Genomic DNA, 21,305 nt, shown 5'->3' with positions numbered 1-21,305 from the left:
GTGGCCCTTTTGTCCATGCCGTACACGTCTCTGCTACAGACAAGTTAGAGAAGACACGGTGAGGCATTTGTCACCAAGTTCTCCTATCAAGAAAAAACAGGAGTGGCTCATGAAAGTGTTTGAAACTGCCTACTACAACTCCTAATTAGTTCTGCCCAAATCCAACTGACCGGTTTTAACCCTTTAATATCTGGGCTAAGGATAATCTTGAATACCTTTTCCAGAAACAGTTGCTTTCGCTAATGTACCTTTCTCATACATGGCTACTTTAAAGCCTGTATTTGAAGTTGCTTTGACTGAATAGGTTCAATTCCAAATGGACAGAGTGAAAAGTTTGAGGATTAAGAGGGAAGCAAATGAAGGAGCCAAGTAGTGAGAGTAGAGCAACGTACTTATTATTAAGAACACGTTCAGACTCTCTAGCATTCAAATAAATTAAACATTCTCTCTTTCTACAGACCCGTAATCATATCAAAGCTTCTCTGAGCTTCTATGACTCCTGACGTCATTCACACCACATGTAGTGAAAAGGCATGCATTCATCCACTTTCACAACTAAAAAGCAGGTTCGGAGGAAAGAGGAGAAGGAGCATCACTTCAGGTACATTCAAGCTTAAGGATTCCTTCCAGAAAAAGAAGAGCAAGAAGAATGTGCAGTTATGAGTAGATCAGGATGTTTTCCAGATTGCTGGGTGGCTAATTATTTAGACTTCAGGAAGAGCCCAGTTTGACCTGCTGACTGTGGCTGCTAATGAAGAATGTGTACCATGCCAAGGAGCTTCCAATGATTATGGTTACTGATACAAGTGTATCTATGAATACATTATTCATTTATTTTTCATGTATCTATTTATGAGGAAATGATGACCAATGTTATCAAACTCTCCTACATTAAGTCAAGTGCAATCAATGCCCCGCTTATGTATACCATCGGGTGATAAATAGATCTCAACTGATGTTTAGGATCATGGTTTCAGTGCCATATTGTGCTCAAAAGCAGGTTGAATAATCAACATCAGGTGGTTAGTCTCTGCGTGAGAGACAGAATCAACTAGTTGCAAAAGTTTCAGTCTTTATTTTGTAGATTAGGACGTAAGTGGATCAGTAAAAATACGTTTTTTACACATCAGTGTTTACTTTTTCAAGAGTGTAGTGATCGCTGTGTGTGCCACATCTTCACAGACAGATCTCTACAGTGCATATTTGTAGAACTGTGTTGCGCAATGTTATTAATGATAGAAACAGAAAATACATTACTCCGGAATGAGGTGCGGTGGCAGAAAGGGGGTGGAGCCAGGAAGGCCCAGTATCTGAAGGGGCAGAGTCTTTGATAGTAGGCCTGAGGTCTGCCAGGACATATCCATTGTTTTCACAAACTCTTCTCCAAAGAAATTATCAACAACTATAAATACAAAGGGACAGTGCTATTTATTGGTTAAAAATCCGCCAAATGTTAAGAACACATCTGCTTCAGAGATGTGCAGTGCGTTTAGTAAATAGGATTGAATTATATGGTTAAGGTGACTGAGCTGCATAATGAGCATGTAGCAGAAATCTATGGGTAAGTTGCTGGATTCAGTTTTGACTCCTCAGAAAATAGTTCTGATGGCTAATGTGCCTGCTGCAGACCACACATTGCAATCTTGGTAAAATAACTCAGTGTGCCTGCTGTTATTAGTTGCATGCAAAAACAGTATTCAAGCAAATGTTTAATGGATCCTCAGTACCCAGCAAGACAAACTTCTGCTCCTCTCATAAAATCATTTTCATTTTTTTTTGTCCAGGAGAAAATGGATCTGCAATTTGTGCTTCACAGGCAGTCGAAAACAGGTTTGGCTGTTGCTATTATGTCCCTCTGATAGCTGTTGTTCTCCCGCTGGTTTCTTTTCTCAGTAGTCCCAGCAGGCATGCGAAGTTTAGAGTGCTGTAAGGCTTGTTATTAATGATAAAAAACGAAATGATGGGAACTCAAGAAGTGACAAGCGACACTAAAGGTATATAAACAAAATTCGTCTTCAGAAACTTGTACCGCTAAAACCACAGGAACAAACTTCATTGACGCAAGTAGTGAGTACACCATTGGGGTTTGGGTAGCAGCGTTCTCGGAGCTGTATAATGTTGCTTCGTAATGCTCTCCAGCGATCAGTTGATGTTTAATGTATACATTTAAAAGTACCATCAGATATGAGACTTATATAATACTTTCCCTGCCGGCCAAACACTAAAATCCTCATTTTACTTCTAGACAAGTGCAAACAGTTGACTATATACTGAATTTTTCTGGAATAGGGTACAGAAACAAAAGGAAGGCCTGTTGGCTGCATTCATACCAACATCATGCACAGAACCTAGGACAAATAATACCAGTTAATAAAATATCACTGCATTAGAATTCTAGTTTAAACCACACTGAAAGAGGGGCGGCTCTACAAAGAGTAAAACCGCTAACCGTTGAGGTGGTGGTGGCAGTGGCGGCTGGTGGACTCTAAAAGTGGTGCGACGAAAACGGTTGAACATATGATATAGCGTAGCCAGTGAGTTTGAACTGAAGCAGAGTTTATGACCGGGAGGTACTCAAGTAACATGTTACAATCACTGAATATTAGGTGAAAACACATTTAGAATTTAAATCAGTCTACCTGTGCACTGTCAGTGAGCTGGTCAAAGGGGGTCGGAAATAGCTGCACTTGGATGATAAATTCATAGCTGTTTCCAACAGGGGCCCCTAAAATACGTATGGCACACTGCACAGAATTAAAGGATGCTGAGCTGAGATCGGCAGCTCTTCCCATTAAACCACATTTGCTTATATATATTTGCCCCATGTCCTTTTATTTGCATTAAAACTATTTCTGTTACTATTTCTACTACCCCACACCCATACCTGTGGTTTTTGGGTGATGAGTTAGCTTGAAAGCTGTGGGTAATGAGTGTCTCCTGGATTTTACAAGTCCTAAATAGGAGTGTTTGCACAGACAAAGCATCGGCATGGTATTTTCTGCACCTTCCATCGTGTGCTTAAGTGCATTTATCTAGAGGGCAAACATGCATTTCAGGGAGAACACTGCAAAAGGACCATTGTTGCATGGCACCCAAAGTTTTTGGCTGAACGGAACCCTCCTAATAGTCATCATTTTGAGACATTTTAGGACCTTTGGCACTAGCGGCACACGGCTGTGTGGTTGAAGTTCACATGCACTTGTAAGCACATTCAGGCTGTTCTTACAGTGGCCGTTAGATACAGAGGGATGAGCCCTTGCGTTACTTTTGCTCTACTAGTGTGTCACTTTTTGTGACGCACCAGCAGTGTAAATAATGCGCCTGGTTGAGCCATATTTACAAAGTGACACATCTAGGTAGATGCAAGAAAGGGTTGTAGAAGTGATGCAGTGAAATCTACCAGATTTCACTGCGCCACTTCTAGGTCGCAAATGCGTCAAAATCTTACGCCTGCCTCACAGCAGGCGTAAGACTGATGCAAGCCCTTTCACTTAGGGCTTGCCCCATGTGAAAGGACACATTGCTGGAGTTGCGTCACTTTTGTGACACACTCCAGCAATGCGTCACTTTTGCTCCATTCAGATACGTCAGAAATACTGACGTATCTGTAACTCCTAGCGACATGATGCGTCATACAGTAAATATGACGCATCAATCATGTCGCAAGGAGGACGCACTGTGACGTGACGCATCGTTGGTTTCACGCAGTGATGCGTCACTTCTCATAAATAAGGCCCAGAGTGCGTGTCTTGTGTGCCCGTCCATGGCCCGTGAAACCCTGAGCCGGCGGCTTACGGTTCCTACAGTATGTGAAACTGCCTATGAACAGCCATTTTCTTAAAACTACCCCCTCTTCCTGTATTATGAGCTGTTGTAACATATCGCTTCTCTAACCAGTGAAAATATGAGCCACGCAGATTTTTAAAAACACAATGCAATAATGGTCGTGTCCTTTATGAAACCTGCTGTAACTGGTTTTATTCGAAATACTGGAATTCTGAAACCAACCCTCAAACGTAATGCACACAGTTGTGAGTTTCTATATTGGCTGTATATGTATTAGTCACAACGCCCAGAACAAAACATTGAGACTGAACTATGCTGCATCCAACCATCATACTGCACACATATCATCATGGAACACGAAAAAGAAACATAGATGAGGACACTCATAATGAGTTTACAATGAAGGAGGGAGCACCAGATGTTTTAAAGCTATATATTAGGCTGCTTGACAAGTCGAAAGAGGGCATCACTGACCCAATGGCTCAGAGTGTGACAATACTGTACCAAAAAGTATTTTCACTGATAAGCCAGAGCCATTGAGTTTGTCAGCAGGGAGGCCTAGATTATGCCTACACATAGATATGAGAATAGAAATGTATGGGCAACAGAGAGAGAGGAAAAGATGACAATGGGGCAGGCAAAGGTGTGGCGAGGAAGAGGAGCAAGCATGGAGAGCTGTGGGCAGAGCTGATAGAAGTGCTGGCAGCAGAGGTTCCTTCTAAGACAGGTGTGGACAGTGAAGTCATGGGCAGGGAGAGGTTGACGTTTGGATAGGTGGAGGCTGTGTGATATATGGGCAGGTAGAGCTGCAGGCTGGGATGGGGCACGGAGAGGTATGCGAAGCAATAGCTTTTGCTCGAGAGGTGAAAGGAGGTTTATGGTTAAGAAAACGGATGTTACAGTTTCAGACAGCTTATGTGCATGTGTGTCTTGTAATAAAAGCATGCTGTATATCTTTTACTATGCAAAATATATTTTCAGTTCAGACATTTCTGTTTACCTCACCATGTTATGACTTTGTTGCTATTGAAAATGTGCCTTTATTTAGCTTTCTAGAGTGTCGACAGGACACAGATGGAAGAAGGATAAACTATTCCTGGCTAAGGTGTGATTTTACTGCTTAAAGCCTTTAGACTCTTCCTGTAAGAATAGAACAACGTAAGTGACATAAATGGAGGTGAAAAATGAATAACACGTTGCTTGTCTCACCTTCATGGCACCTAGGTAATAGTATTGTGTGTTTAATCTGTAAATCCATGAAGATGTTACCCTTTCAAAAAAAGTAAAACGAATGAAAGCAAAGAAGATGAGTGATTAGCACTGTGTACTGACTAACATTTAAAAGACACTAGCCATGTCTATCAGCAGTCTGCTTCAGAGTCATCATCAAAACCTAATGGGAACCCAAACAAAAGTACCCTTCCTCAAAATGCCATGACCTTGATGGACAGCCCATTCAAGCAGTCACAAACAATGAAAAGCAAATGCAAGCCAATGGCTGAAGGGGTCTGACCAAAAGTGCACACTGCCTCTTGACTTCTTATTGTTCTTTTTTAATAATTGATGACATAAGGTCTCACATATAGCTAAAGCTGTATGTAGTGAGGTCTCAAATGCATGCCTACAAGTGTAGCAGCAGGGTGAAAATTCTCAAGCGCGACCAGATGTCCCAAAGTGGAGCTTTTGGCTTTTAGGCACCAGAAAGTGTTTATTCTTTAAAAGTTCATATCTCCTGCGCCATACATTTGATTTTTGTCGTTTTGGTGTCATTTTAATCATACAAATATTTGCTGGTTTCATAAACTGATGTTAGAGTTTTATTGTGTAAAGTGTCTTACTTATTTAATGCATTGTTTTTAAATGCCTTACACACCTGCCTCCTAAGTTAAGCCTGCCTGCTTGCAGCCAGCTACGAAGGGTTGAGCAAGGGAATAATTTATTGAGACCGTGACTGAACATAATGTTGTGGTTGTGGCATTATTACTAGTGGTAGGTACCTACTTACCCCTACTTATAAACCAAATTCCAACACTCACACACTTTACAAGTCATCATAACACATCTCATAAAGAAGCAGTTAACCCCAGTGTTGATCTTCCAAAAGTCCTGTGAGTCTTTGACTGTACATATGTCACATGACACAATTGAAGGAAAGAGCCAGGGTATTGAGTTATTTAGGAAATTGATTCCCAACTTTAACTTGTGGGCCATGGATCATCAGTGTACTGCAACTGTGTCAACAATTTAACATTTTTAGCAGATTAATAAAGTATTATCAAATAAAAAACCAAGTTGTAAAATTGATTAATTTAAAATATCATGTAAATTTGAAGGAATTTGTAGTTGGAGGCTAAAAATTTCATTTACATTGTTTGCATTGTTAGTTGACGCTGCACAAGTGGAACAAACAGAGCATAGTATGGAATATGATTGCCTCAATTGGAGCACCAACAAAAATAAAGCAAGCATTAGGAGGAAAAAAGACAAAATGATATGCCTGGGTGTGGGATGTCGCTTTTTTTTTAATTAAAAAACTATTTAGATGTGCTGCGGGCTACTGTGTCTGATAACTGTCATGTCTTTCGCATAAGTTGTGCCTGTATATCGGGGATTGCTCGTATTTGAAGCTTGTTCTTTGCTTTAATAAAAATATTTTTTTTAAACCCAATTTAGAAACACTCAAACCTTCCCATTGAAACTAAAATGTTGACTTTTCTAAATTTGTAAATTAAATACAATATTTAATCATTTGCCTCTTTGTATTGTTTCTGTATTTTTCTGTATTGTTTGAGGTTCAATCATAGAAACTACTTAGGCCAAGTCTCCGTAGTCCAATAACTCATAAAGTAGAAAAATGCTGTTTACACTCACATGAATAGTAATTTAAATTCCTCTCTAATGGGAAGTTGGATTTTACATTGCACTATTGAAAATGCCACTTTTAGAAAGTTAGCATTATCTTTTCCATTTCAGCTGGGTGTCCTGGATCTCATGACTGTGAATGGCTCTACGGTTGTGAGTTGCGTATTGCTTCCAGACAGTGAGACACAGGAAAGGAAGGTGGGAGGGGAGAAGGGTCTTCCGGCCAGGAAGGCTGGGGAGGACAGTGTTGTGGCTTTTTACAGATCCGAGATGGCTGCCAGTTAGGTTCATGCAGTGGGAAGACGGGCTGACATACCTTCATTGAAAAACATTCTCCTGCTGGCTCCTTGGGTAATGCTGGGGGAATACCTACTGATGCTTCAGGTTGGTTGTGAGGACGTTTCCTTGTCACTTTAATGACTGGTGATTTTCGGTGGGTGCACTTATGGGACAGCCACGCCCACCATTTTGTTTTTATTTTCAATGACGTTTTCTGCTGCCACATAATACCACCTCTTCCACAACTATAATAGCAGACTTAAAATATAATTTATTGATCACATCAAATAACTCCTCAAAAACATTGTCAGTGTTGATTTCCTCTTGGGAGAGACTGTTGCATTTTCAGAGGTGGGCTTGCATAACTATATTTTGACTGTCATTTTTGAACTACTGTTGTGTCACTTGGTTAATTATCTTCTAAGACTCCCTTATGGGTAGGACCAGGAACCTTCAACTTATCACCATTAAGACACCGATTATGAAGATCACTGCCAGAGCTAATTCTATTACAGGACCGGAGTCTTCGGATTATGCTATCTCTTTCTTTACTATATAAATCACAGCAGCCAACAAACATACAATTTAGTATAACAAACTACTTTGTCCATGATGCTTTGCATCAGCCACGCCTCCTTATCCCTCATAAGAGCCCTGGGAACAGTACCTTCATCCTCTTTCTTTGCTGCTCACAGCAGGAGTTAAGTACCCTTTGAGATACTGTTCATTGTTTATAGTTGGAGATACGCCAGAATTTACAGTGTGCGCTGTGCTTAAAATGTATGCTTTTGATAGGCATTGTTAAGAGAGTTTGATTAAAGTAGGGTTTTTCGTGGTATTACTTAGTGTGTATACTTCACGAGTTAGGTTGTTTTTTCTTCAGCGTTTGAGGAGGCGCGCTGTGCGCCGTGTGCGGGAGCCTTGCTCCGATTGCCGGCGCAGCCAGAGTTAATTGCCATATTAACGCGCTTCTCGGCGTGTCTGTACCAAGCCGTGGGGTGGCGTGAACAAGGCCGGTTTGGGCCGCGCGCTACAGGCCCCGGTGTTGGAGCTTCTCTAATCACCCACACGCACCGCAGGAGCCGGCTGGTAATCGTCCGACATGTGCAGCTCACGCGATCCTATTGGGCTGGTTTTTGGTTGGATTTGGGCTCATGTTGGGCTGCGCACGCCAGGAACTGCCCGTTTTCAGTTTTCTACCGCGTTTTGCATTGAAAGGCTGGTGGAGGAAAGATGCCTGACCGGCTGCAAGAATAGTGCCCTGCAGGAGTGAGCACTCACCCCTTTTATAGTGTGATTTCGGCTCCTACGCCTATTTTAGGCTAAAATACTTTGAGTACAGCTTTGCTGAGGGGGCCTTGGTACATTTCAGTGACTTTGTGTGCAAGTGGGCTGCCACCTCATTACTCCTCCTAGAGATATATGTGTTATAGTGTCATCACTAAAGAATATTGACTTTGATTACACTGCCCCACTATTATAATGGAAGAGTGGGTACGTTATGAAGATGAGGAGGATGTCTATTATGAGGGACAGCAGGGGACTGTCATTGAAGATAATATAGTGGAGGCTCTGGACGCCTCCGTCCAATCCTCTGTGAACAGGGCTATTGAAAGCACAGTACCCAACACTGCGCAACAAGCATTGGCAGCTGCTCTTAAACCAATCACTAAGCAGCTTGAAAGTTTTGCCAAGCGTCATGGGTTTAAGAAGGACAAGGCATGTAAAGATGCTCCACCAGCTACTGAAAGGGAGAAGGAGAGTCAATGGCAGCATGCTAGTGCACTGACTTTGCTTCCCCCAGCTTTGAGTGCCAATCATCAGTATTCCACAGGAGGCAAGGTAAAGAGTAAACAGAGGGTATATGTGGACACTGATACCACTAACACCGATACCAATACCACCACGACTGACGAGGAGGCTCCTCCCAAAAAGAAAGCCAAAGTGGCTTCTTCTACTCTGGAGACCCCAACTAATACCCCTTTCACATTCAACCCTAGCGATATTGTGCAACCCAGATCAGCTGACTGGGCTCCGGCACCTGAGGTCGCAGAATATTTGCACGAAAACCTGCAGAAAAGATTTGATAAGGAGGTACAGAACCTGCTTAGGTTGGAATGTTCTCGCTCGGATCTACCCGACAAGGTGGCGGACACTCCCGCGATAGATGTTAGTTTACTTACTTTTCTTAAAAAGTTTGCCAAAAATCCAAAGAAAGGGATCGATCGCCCATGGCGCGGTCGCGAGGACAAGCTCCTTGACGTGGTAGGCCCATTCGCAAAAATTCTGGAAATGGCCTTGGTGGCCAAGGAGGCTAAAACCCCAGTGGATCCAGATATCCTCACAGGAGGGACACAGGGCCATTTGCATGCTAGGCAATGCCAATTGCGCCATATCCACAGAACGGCGTGAGTCCTTGCTGGCGGCAGCTGAACCAGGGCCCCTTGTCGAGGGAAACCTTTTTGGGAACGGTTTTGTGAAGGACTTGTCAAAATTCGTAGGGACCTTCACATCACTTGATAAAGCTCAATCAGGAAGCAAGCGCGTTTTTCAGCAAGGCCTTTTCAAGAGGGCCGTATGAGGCAGGGGACGCTCGTCGGGCCGTTTCACTAACTAAGGTCCCCCCAGAGGTGACAACGTTCATGGAAGAGGAGAGTGGGACTCTACTAGAGGGGGCACATTCTACCCCCTCTCGTCGCTGCAACAGGCACAGGTTTCATGGAGGTGGCAACAGAGCGGGCTTCCATGCACAGAATTCCGCTGGTGAGCGTAACAGATTTGTCTCTTTTACCGTTGGGGGTCGCACACAATTTTTCCTACACAATTGGCGCAACTTTACCCAGGTTGCCTGGGTGCTTCAGACGGTTCAGGGTTTCCATCTGGAACTTTATGGGACATCCAGTCAAGACACACTCACGGGGCCTCTCCATATTTCCCAACAAGAGTGCTCTTTTATAGACACCGAAATAGCAGAATTGCTACAAAAGCACGCAATAGCGCTATGCAACGACAACCCTCACGGCTTTTGCAGCAATATCTTTCTGGTCCAGAAGAAGGGTGGTGGACACAGACTGGTGCTAAATTTGAGGGAATTCAATCATTTCCTAGTCTACAATCATTTAAAAATGGAGGGAAACCACCTTTTGGCGCATTTGTTACAACATGGGGATTGGCTGGTCAGACTGGACCTCAAGGATGCTTATCTGTCCATTCCCATTTTTTCTCCGCACCGCCGTTTCCTTCAATTTCAATGGAAAGGTCGGTGGTTCGAGTATTTGGCCCTTCCTTTCGGGCTTTCCTTGGCTCCTTGGTGCTTCACCAAGGTGATGAAGCCGGTGGTCGCTTATCTGCGGGAGCAGGGAGTGCGCTTGATCATTTATCTGGACGACACCCATGGCTCACAGTCCAGAGGTGGTGTTACAACACCTACAGAGGACCATTTCTATCTTACAGAGTCTGGGGTTTGTAATCAACCATGCAAAGTCAGCTCTGACTCTGTCTTAGACAACGGAGTTTCTGGGATTTGTGATAGAGTCCCAGAAGGCACAGTTGAGCCTTCCAAAATTGAAGCTCAAGGACTTGAAGAAAGAGATCGTGACACTTCTCAGCAAGCAGGTAGTTTCGCTCAGAGTGATCGCCAGATAAGTGGGTTTACTGGCATCGTCCATTCAGGCAAATTTTCCAGGACCATTGCACTTCAGTGCATTACAGAGGCCAAAGATACAACACCTTCTGAAGGGTCTGGCTTATACAGACCTGGTTCCCCTTTCACAGGAGGTGAGGGACGAGATGCGCTGGTGGCTGGGCCATGTGAAAGCGTGGAACGGAAGAGCCATTTTCGGCTTGCAGCCCGAGGTGGTTATCGAATCCGACACCAGTCGTTGGGGTTGGGGAGCACGCTGCTGAGATGTTTCCACAGGTGGAAGGTGGTCTCCCCAAGAATTAGCATTGCACATAAATTGTCTAGAACTACTAGCAGGGTCATTTGGGAATCGGACCCTGTCTCCCAAGCAGACCTCTTATTGCATCCTTCTTCGGATGAACAATGTGTCTGCAGTGAGGTACATAAACATGTTGGGAGGAACGAGGTCGTCTCTGCTAGTGGAGATTGCCAAAGACTTCTGGCATTATTGCCTGAGTCGTCAAATAACAGTGATAACGGAATACATTCCGCAACAGTCCAATGTCATAGCGTACTGGAACTTGAGACACCTTAGGGACTACAGCGACTGGAAATTACTGCTGAGCATATTCCAATGGTTGCAGGAAATATGGGGTCCGTGTCAGACGGATTTCTTTCCTTCCAGGCTGAACCGGCAACTTCCCAATTTCTTCAGTTGGAGGCAGGATTGGTCGGGGTCAGTGAACTATGCATTCCCACCTTTCCTTCTCATTCCAAGAGTGACCTCTCACATTCTCAGACAACGGGCGTAAGTGATATTAGTGACGCCCCTGTGGAGATGGCAGCCATGGTTCCCGGTACTGTTGGAGATGAGCTGTGATCTTCCCAGGATGCTCCCTTGGTCGGAGTCTCTTCTCCTGAGACCTCTTGGGGAGCAACACCCTCTGATTCTATCAGGGCGATTGTCGCTGATAGCATGCAGGCTTTCAGGCAACAGTGGAAGTTGCCAGGAGTTTCGGAGACAGCTTCAGACTTCATCAAGCAGGCTTGGGCCCCTTCCACTAGGAAGCAATAATCTTCAGCCTGGAAAGGCTGGATGGGTTGGTGCGTGGAATGGCACTTGGATCCCGTGGGGGCAGGCCTTTCCAATAATGTGAATTTTCTTTCAGAAAAGGCAGCAAGCGGTTTGGCTTATAGGTCAGTGAATAATTTCCGGTCAGCCATTTCTGCGGGGCATACTCAGATGGACGGAAAACTGGTTGGTATGCATCCTATGGTATGTAAACTTCTAAAAGGCATAAGAGTAGTGAATCCTCCTAAACCCAAGTATTCAGGTTTATGGGATGTCTCTTTAGTCATTACTGTCATCAATAGTTGGCCATCTAATAATCTTCTTTGACGAAAACAGTTGTTTGCAAAGTTAGCAATGCTTTTATGCCTGTCAGCTTGTAGACGTTCATCGATGTTCGCGCATTGGAGATTACAGGTAGAGTATTTACACCGGAAGGAGTTTCTTTAACTATTACAGGACGTACAAAAACTCTCAACAGACATGTTGAGTATAATGCTTTTCCTAGCATTGATAAACTATGTGTTGTCCAATGCTTGAAAACTTATAAGGAATGTAATCGCCCTTTGCGGCCTTAGGGTTCTACCCAACTTCTGATTGCTGTGCAAAAACCTTTTAAACCAGTGTCTGCTGTGACAATATCCCGATGGCTTTGATACATTATGAAAGAAGCTGGTGCTGATATTCAAATGTTTAATGCACATTCTGTGCGTGGTGCCATGGCATCTAAATCCTATATGTTAGGAGCTAATATTCAAGACATCATGCGTTGTGCTGATTGGTCGTCTGAATCGACTTTCAAATAATGTTATTATAAGGCAGTAGGAGATATACCATCTGTTGTTTTTGATAAAGCGTTAAACTAGCATAAGCCGAAGCATCTGGTCCTGTAATAGAATCAAAAATTAGCTAGCATTCGCACCAAGAATTTTCAATTCTATTAAGGACACGGAGGCAAGGATTATCCCACCCGGCTATGTAACAATGTGATTGTGCATGCTTACCCACCCGTTGATATGATACTGAATTCTAGTAATAAACAGGAATTGAGGGTTGCTCATGTTTGTTTTTCCTAGGTGCAGATAAGAAATCTGAGTAAGAAGTTTCTTCCAGTTGAGGGATTGCGATTGGACTGGGTTTCCTATTAACTTCCATGTTGGAGGATGTTCCTCAAATTGTTGGTTTAGTGGACTTTTTCTACAGTTCGAGCAAAGAAAGAGGATGATGGGACTGTTCCCAGGGCTCTTATGAGGGCTAAGGAGGCGTGGCTGATGCAAAGCATCATGGACAATGCAGATTGTTATACTAAATTGTATGTTTATTCGCTGCTGTGATTTATACAGTAAAGAAAGAGATAGCATAATCCTCGCCTCCGTGTCCGTAATAGAATTGAAAATTCTTGGCGCGAATGCTAGTTCATTTTTGATTCCTTTTCTGTTCTGGAGAATATGGAGGATACTGTTGGTGCTTGTCAGGATTCTTCTACATCTTCCACTAGTTTGGTTGCTACTACATCCTAATCTACTACCAAATTTCCTCCAAAGATCCTTCAACATCTAATATCTCATCTAATAAAAGAATTAATAAGGATCATCTCTCAACCATAAAGTCTAATGCTGCAATTTCATTGGAGCTTCTCTGTGAGGAAATCCAGGTGCTCTAACCTTACATGGAGGAAACCAATAAACAGCTTCAACTTCAGGATGATAAATGGACACACGGAGAGGACAGAGTTAATCAGATGGAACAGAGGGTTGAGGTTCTCGAAGATATTGCACAGACTTAAAAAGGTTGCAATCTGACATGTCATCCTTAAAAATCATGCCGAAGACATACTGCATCGCAACAGAAGAAATAATCTGCACATTTACGATCTGGTGGAAGGCTCATATTCCACATTTTCCTTCCTATCATTTCTTCCCTAGGTCTTGGACCTGCCTACCATGCATATTAAATATACAAAGGGTACATAGACTTGGTCATTCTTCTCACTCTTCATCATCTTATCAGAAACCTAGAGGAGTTATAATGTATTTTTTAGAAAATTGTGACCTACCCAATGTTATCAAAGCAGCCTAGGCCAAAGGTTGTATCTCATGGTCCGGATCCAATCTGCTTTTGCGCAAGACTTTGCCAAATCTACAGTGGGCAGATGGAAGAAATTTCTCTTGATATGCAACCAGCTTTTCAGTCTCGAAAAGCCAGATTTGGTTTCTTCCACCCTTGTTTATTGTAAGTAACTTACAATAAAAACACTACCACTAAGGCGAGGCGGGAGGCGGGAGGCGGTCCAGGCAATGTCGGTACGGGCGGGGGCCTGGGAGTGGGGGCTAAGTCCGGAGCGGAGGTAAGGCAGAGGCGGGAGGCGGGAGGCGGGAGGCGGGCAGGAGGCGGGCAGGAGGCGGGCGGGAGGCAGGCGGGGGGCAGCTGTATACATAATGTCGGGGTGGGCGGGGGGCCGGCCGGGACGCGGGGGCCCGGCCGGGACTAAGCAAATGCACAAAATGCAGCCCCCAGCCCCCTTCTGCCCCCGGGGAACGCCGGCAGGCTGCTAGTTTGTTACAAAAGTACGTCCTTTTTGTAATTTTCTTCAGTGTATTTGCTGTCTATTTTGCCCTCTTTCCTCTTTTTCCTACTTCATCTTTTCCTATGTCTATCCTGCATTCTTTCTTTTCTTTTGACTACATCCAACATTTCTTAAAATATTTTTTTAACTATTGTCTCATTACTTTCTTTTCCAAATATCAAATCATATATATATATATTGTTATCGATTTTTGACTGTTATCATTATACACAAAATGTTACAGAATTCTTGATACACATTAAATGGTTTTTTGAATCATTTGATGGCATATTAAAGGTGTGGGTTCTCTTAAAAAATGTCAAATGGTATTGACACACATCGCTAAACTAAGAACTAACGTTGTCTTGTTACAAGAAACTCATATATCCGTAAAATGAATTATTAATCTTAAAAAACAATGGGTTGGGCATATTTTGTCTTCCCTGTGTGCAGGGAAACATAATTGAGTGGCTATATTCTGCAATAAATCCTTGGATGTTCAAGTTAATTTCCAAAACTCAGACTCCACGGGCAGATGGGTTTCTGCTTCCATAACTATCAATAAGTATAAAGATACCGGTAAGTTTTCAATGACTATACTCCAACACATTTAAATAGATCTTTTTGGCCTGATATTTAATCTAAATTAATGACTTTAAAAGACAACAAATGTGAATAAAAATCATAAAAACTTGCAATTTTATGAATTTCCCAAATGATGAATATCTACCAATTACAACTGCAGAATTATTTTTTGTGCCTAGTGAAATATGAAATCTAAAGACTAACACTACACTCAAACATCATTGCCAATCTACTGGATGAGCAAGTTTAGACTCTGAAAACTTTAGATATTAAGGAAAACAACAATTACAGTAAAACTGAAGATAAAAGTAGGCATTTGAAAAAGACCCAACTGAGTGTTTTACTGTAATTGTGACTTCTTGGCAAAGTTCTATAAAACATTTTGAGCAAAGATGGTGCTGGACTTAACCCTTTCTGTAGGGCCATTCCCCAAACTTTGCCTTAACGCTTCACTTTTCTGAACATGTTTCTTCTGCTTTTAGAACTCTGGTCACTTTACCACTTCTAACCAGTGGTAAAGGGCTTGTGCTCTCTTCTTTAAATGTTGTTAAATTGGCTTACACACAACTGGAATGCTTAATATACTTGTAAGACCCTGTCCCTAGTAATTGGTATTGCATGTACCCAAGGCCTGTAAATTAAATGCTATTAATGGGCCTGCAGCATGTATTGTGACAGCCACTTATGAAGCCTTGCAAACATGTCTCAGGTCTGGCAATGTAGCCTGTGTGTGCAATTTTAAACTGACATTTTGGCCTATCAAATTAAACCTTTTGCCAGGTCTAAACCTTCCTTTTTAATACATATGTCACCCCTAAGTTAAACCCATAAACAACCCTTAAGGCAGGGTGCAGTGTATTTGAAAAGTTGGACTTGTGCTTTTAATTTTTACATAACCTGGTAGTAAAAAGCTCTTAAATTTGTTCTTCTCTACTGCAAGGCCTACCTCTCACGTAGGATAACATTCGGTTACCTTATCCCAGCTAATAAGTGATAATGTTCAATTGGGAGTAGATGGGAATGTCCAGTGTGGTGTTTGAAAAATTGTATTTTAAAACTCTTTTTAATGGTAAAGTCGGATTTAAGGTAACAATTCTGAAAATGGCAGTTTTAGAAAGTTTACATTTTCTTTTCCTAACCCTATCCTGGGTCACATGACTTGGTGTAGTTGTTAGGTAGTCTTTGTGTATTGCTACCAGACAGTGAGACAAAGGGCGAATAGGTGTTGACAGAATGGGCCATCTCTGACTTGATAGGTGAGGAGCTGTCACCTAAAACATTTGCACATTACAAAGACTCTGCCCAAGCACACTCACAAAGGGCTTGGCAGTAGTCTTTTGTGCCCCCAGACATGCTAGGGCAAGGAGATTGGAAATTTCAAGCACCTTTGGGGGTTGAAACCTCCGGACCCTTCTTCTAATTCAAAGATGGCAGCAGGTATAAATATTGGACCCTCACAACCTACTCTTCAGTAAACGTCTCAATACTAAAGAGCTCTCATTCTAGAAGGACTGCTACCCTGCTGCCCTGTTACACTGATACATTGCTTGCTGATACAGATGACTGGACCTATGCCCTTCATCTGAGGCTAAAGAAATTCCAAAGGTCAGCTGAGTGACCTCCTGTTCTGAGCTACAGGGACATAAAGAGTTCCAGAGGGCTCCCTGCATCTGCCCAGTTGACCTGCTGCCAGGACCTGCTGCCTGAATCTGCAACTGGACCTGCCTGAGCCCTGCTGGTGGGAGTTCCTGATTCCCATGTGGCATTACTTGAACTTTCCCTTCATATGAAGGAGAAATCTGAGCAATCATAACCCTGCTCCCCCGCAAGTCTTCCCCCTCCCTTACAACACCCTAAAAAAAAAAAGCTGTAAATCAAGTGTTTTATTTGTCATTGACAATAATTGATCTATAGCCTCTTCTGTAAATTTCTAAAACTAGCAGACTGCTGTCAAAGAAAATAGACAGGAGAAATCATGAGATTTTAAGCCCTTTGCTACTGCAAACAGACCAGTTCAAGCCAAGATCTTACCACTGTGCCGCCAGCCAAAGGGAAGCTCCAGTGAACTAAATTCTTTGCACTAAAGTGACAACCAGAGTCGCCTAGCAATGCGAGACCTGCATTTCACGCTACATCATTGATAGCCCATGGTGTCCACTAAAGCTAATCTCCAGCAAAAACCATCCATGATGCCCGACAGGATCTTCGCACTACAGCGATGACCGTCAACAACATCCGACCTGCTCTTCATGCTACAGCAACGACCATCCACGACCCTCTCTCTACTCTTTGCATCCCCCTCCTCCACAAAAAACCTCTTGGCGCTGGACTTTTGGAGGTAACTCCTTCAGTGGGGTTATCCTGGTTCCTGTCTCTGGCCCACACTCCATCGTGTTCGGCCTGAACTTGTGACTTTCATCCGGTCCAGCACAACCAGATTACTGCATGTGGCGCTTTGTGCTTTTGGCGATATGCTTCCTTTAAATCTTCTAACTTGTAATTCTCTGGATCTACTGATTGGATTTTTGACATCTTAGTGTCAAATAAAAGAATAAGTTTCACTCTAATTTTCTAAATTGATGTCAGGTTTTTTTGTGTTGTGTTTCACTTTATCACTGTTTGAAGTTTTGCATGTCTAGAGTCTATATTTATATGGCGTCACTTCTGACCTTCTAAACAGTGAGACAACGGAATTCTAGGTGAGACGGTTGTTCGGACAGGATGGCTAGGGAGGAACTGTACTCTGGTCCAAAGACCTGTGAAAGAAAAGCTGCCCTGCTGCCAGAAGGGCTGCCCTGCTGCTGGAAGGACTGCCTTGCTGTTTGAAGGAGTATGATTAGATCTACTTGCCTTGATCACACAGTGATTTCAAGGGTCAGTTGGCTGACCTTTTGTGTTAGCTACATGGATGCAACAAGCTTACAGAGGCCTCCCTGCAACTGTCCAGCTGACCAGCATCAACTGGACCTGCCTGTACCTTACTGAGCCCTGCTTCTGGCCTCTGCTGGAGCGAGTCCTGATCCTCAAAAGGTGGCCACCAGGTACATGACACTTGGCTGGCATCAGTGTGAGCTCCTCCTCAGGAAAAGGTGAAAACTCTGAAATGTGGGCTCCTTATGACTACAAAGTGACCTCTTCACACCAAAAATTGTCCGCCAGCGATGACTGCCAACGTGAAGCTCCAGCAGTACCTGTTCTTCTTAGCAAAGTTGCCTGTCTGCAATCACTGGCAATGTGAGATCTGCACTTTGGGCCATCAGCGACTGTCTGCGACAATCAAACAATGTGAAGATCGATGACCCGCTCTCTGGGCTACAGCAATGCCTAGCTGTGACCCATATTAAGGATAAGTGATCACATTGGATGAGTGTAAACAGGAATATAAATACAAATTTGCTATGCTGTAGCGTTATAAGTTTCACTATGCACTCGTATCACAGAAATATATATTAGTTGGTTTTGCAGTGTTTTGATTTATACCTCCAAGATAATAAAAATGTTTGAGAAAATAAATATTTATTGCTAGAGTGCGCTGTTGGGAGACGATTTGGTACACTGTGTTGATGCTTCATGGAGTGTTTTATGTTTTTTGAAATGCTGAAACCTCAATAAAATTAGAAATAAACAGAGGTAATATTTTGATGCAACCTGCTTCGAAATCATTGGATGTTCATAAACAGTAGTCCACAATGTCAGTAAAATTCTGTATAGCAATTCATTTTTATAAGTCTTACAAGATCTAAGAGTCTAGGGTCCATATTTATATAGAGCTATTTCTGCCTTTTGGCCATTGGGTAGACAGGAACACCTGCATATATTAGACTTGGGGGAACAAGCTCAGCAGAAATGCCTAATGTTCTGAGTTTGCTGTGCTCATCAGAATATTTAGAAGGTTATGCACTTTGTGGTATTTAAGGTTTCAGAAAATACTAAACCAAATGTTTACATTGCCATTGTTATTCTCCCACATTCTGGCATGCTGTACTCCCCCTCAGATGTTTTCCAAACACATAATCTACTTCATGGGTAGGATCTCTACAAGTATGAGTGACCTAGAGGTGGAAGTCACCCCTACCCACCTCGCATTAACCCTCCCTCTATTTATTTTGATTAAGACCTAGGCCTAGATGTATCAAGCCTTTTGCGATTCGTTAAGGCCGAAATTCTGCGAATTTCGGCCTTAAGGAATCGTAAACTGACATTTTGCATCTTTTGGGATGTATCAGAAATTAGCAAAATAAGGAATCGCAAAAAAATTGCGATTCCTTATTTTGCTTATGCATTTAAGGAATCGCAATTTTGTGATTCCTTAAATGGCATGTATGAAACTTTTTAAAATTGCGAATTCGGGTTAAGGAATCGCAAATTAACACCAATTTGAGGTTCGTGTTAATTTGCGAAATCCTTTTAAAAAACAAAATATGACTATTTTGAAGGTGGCATGTGACACACATACATGCCCATAGGGCATGTATGTGTGCCATATGCACACACATGTAAGTTTCAGGGGTGCAGCAGGGTGTCCATGAGACACCCCTGCACCCTTGAAATAATTCTCAAATTGCGATTAGCAAATTGCGAATTCGCAATTTGAGAATTACTGCACAATCATTGCTATGGGCCTCCTGGCCCATAGGAATGCATGGGGAATTATTCCTTATTTGCGAATTCGCAAAATGCGAATTCGCAAATAAAGATAAATAAGGAATCGCTAAAAAAATGCAATTTTTTACATACATTCCATTTTGCGAATTCTAAATAGCGATTCGCAAAAAATCGCTATTTAAGATTCGCAAAATGGAATCTTGATACATCTAGGCCCTAATGTGTTAATGCATGCTAATACAGGCATTTAAAAATGCATCCAGACCATGTGCCCGCGTCTCCCTCTTTCTATGCCTCCTATATCTGTGCCTTATTACTTTTATCTTGCTGCTCTGCAGTGTACCACCATCATAGGCTCTCGCAATTAAAAAGAGCACTTTCTTCAACTTTGGTAAATAAAGTAGGGCACAGACACAGGGTGTACCGAAAGAAACTGATTGCACAGAAAAACACTGGGAGACTGTTTGCTCATTTGTGCATGCTTCGTTTTGCATGCGTTAAAGTTAAAGCTGTTAGTCATACCACTCACTGATCGGTGTCATTGTGTATTGCGTCTCTAGATTTTAAATCTACGTCTGCGGTTTAGCATAGAGAGGGTGTATTAAGGTTAGTATTTGTAAAACAATGACTAATTTGTTTGACTAATTCAATTTGAAGAGATTAGAGATGAGTTTGTAGTGTTTCTTTGCGAAAATTGGGTCCAATGTGGAGACCTTACCATAGGAAGAGAAGGTGACATGCTGAAATAGAGTGTTGTCTAGTATAAAAAATGTCAGGAGGCACATGCCATTGTTATTGTATTTTTTCCAGCAGATGTTGAATCAAACAAAAAATCTGAACGAAAGGAAAGGTGTGCTGATTAGTGCTAGAGTCGAGGAAATCATGAATAACATTATTTTTCCTGCCAGGGGATCAGTAAGAATGGTCGGTTGAAGCGGGTTTGGTGTTGTATTTGCGATCTTCAGAGTGAGGCATTAGAGTATGCATGAGTTTATTAGGGAAAAAATGCAAGTAACATAACTTCCTGAGTAGGGGGCGTGGCTTGTACGCATGGCAGGCTAGATGTGGGTTAGAGCAGCTCCTGCCCCATGAGACGAAATCCTACCTATATCCTGGCGGAATAGTGCCCATCCTCGCACAAAAGGGGCTCGTAACCCCCCTTGGTCCCGTGACTCCAGACCGAGTGCAATTCCCCTTGCTGGCGGACCTGGAAAACCGTCTTTTTCCCTCGGCATGGCGGCGATCGTCCTTCCAGTAAAATGGCAGCGCGGACAGCGTCGGCCTGACTGCCTGCTTCTGGACGCCTGTGCCGGGTCGGCCTCGCCACGTAGACCTGTGTCAAGGGGCCGCTTGCGGCCATGAGATCCTGCCGCATTGAGGAGGGCCCTTGGTGGACAATGAGCTGGAGGTGAGGTCCACAGACGCCTGCTTGCTGCTGCCTGGGAAGGTGCCCGGGGGCAGATCCAACGCGGCCTTAGGGCTTCGGAGGGCCGAGGTAGGCCCATTTCGACTGAGCTCCTCCCGGCGGCATCAGCGGCTGCAGCGGCGCGATCCACAGAGCGGATTGCCATACAACCTAAATACCCACGGGGACCCCTTCAGGGAAAGGCCAGGGCCTTGCGCCTCGAGATTGACGGGGACAGGGACTTGCTGAGGACACTGGCGCGGCGGAGCCGTCGAAGGCCCGAGACCTGGAGTGAGGGGTCCGGAGGGGTCTGTCAGCCAGAGGAGTGAGCTGGGACAACTTGCGGGCCTGGGGTTGCTGACGGTGCCTGAGGGCGCGTTGCACGCGGACACGGGACCTGGGAAGGGCCAGACATGGCCAGCTTCGGCAGTGCGCTCGCCTGAGAAGGACAGTTGACGGCCTCATAAGCTATACGTGGACAGGCTGCCGGCTGCAGGGGATTGGATCTCTGCTTGTGGATGAGCTG

This window comes from Lissotriton vulgaris, chromosome 5 (genome assembly GCF_964263255.1).
Source record: "Lissotriton vulgaris chromosome 5, aLisVul1.2, whole genome shotgun sequence".
In the NCBI taxonomy this organism is placed as follows: Eukaryota; Metazoa; Chordata; class Amphibia; order Caudata; family Salamandridae; genus Lissotriton; species Lissotriton vulgaris.
This window is presented reverse-complemented; position numbering follows the sequence as displayed.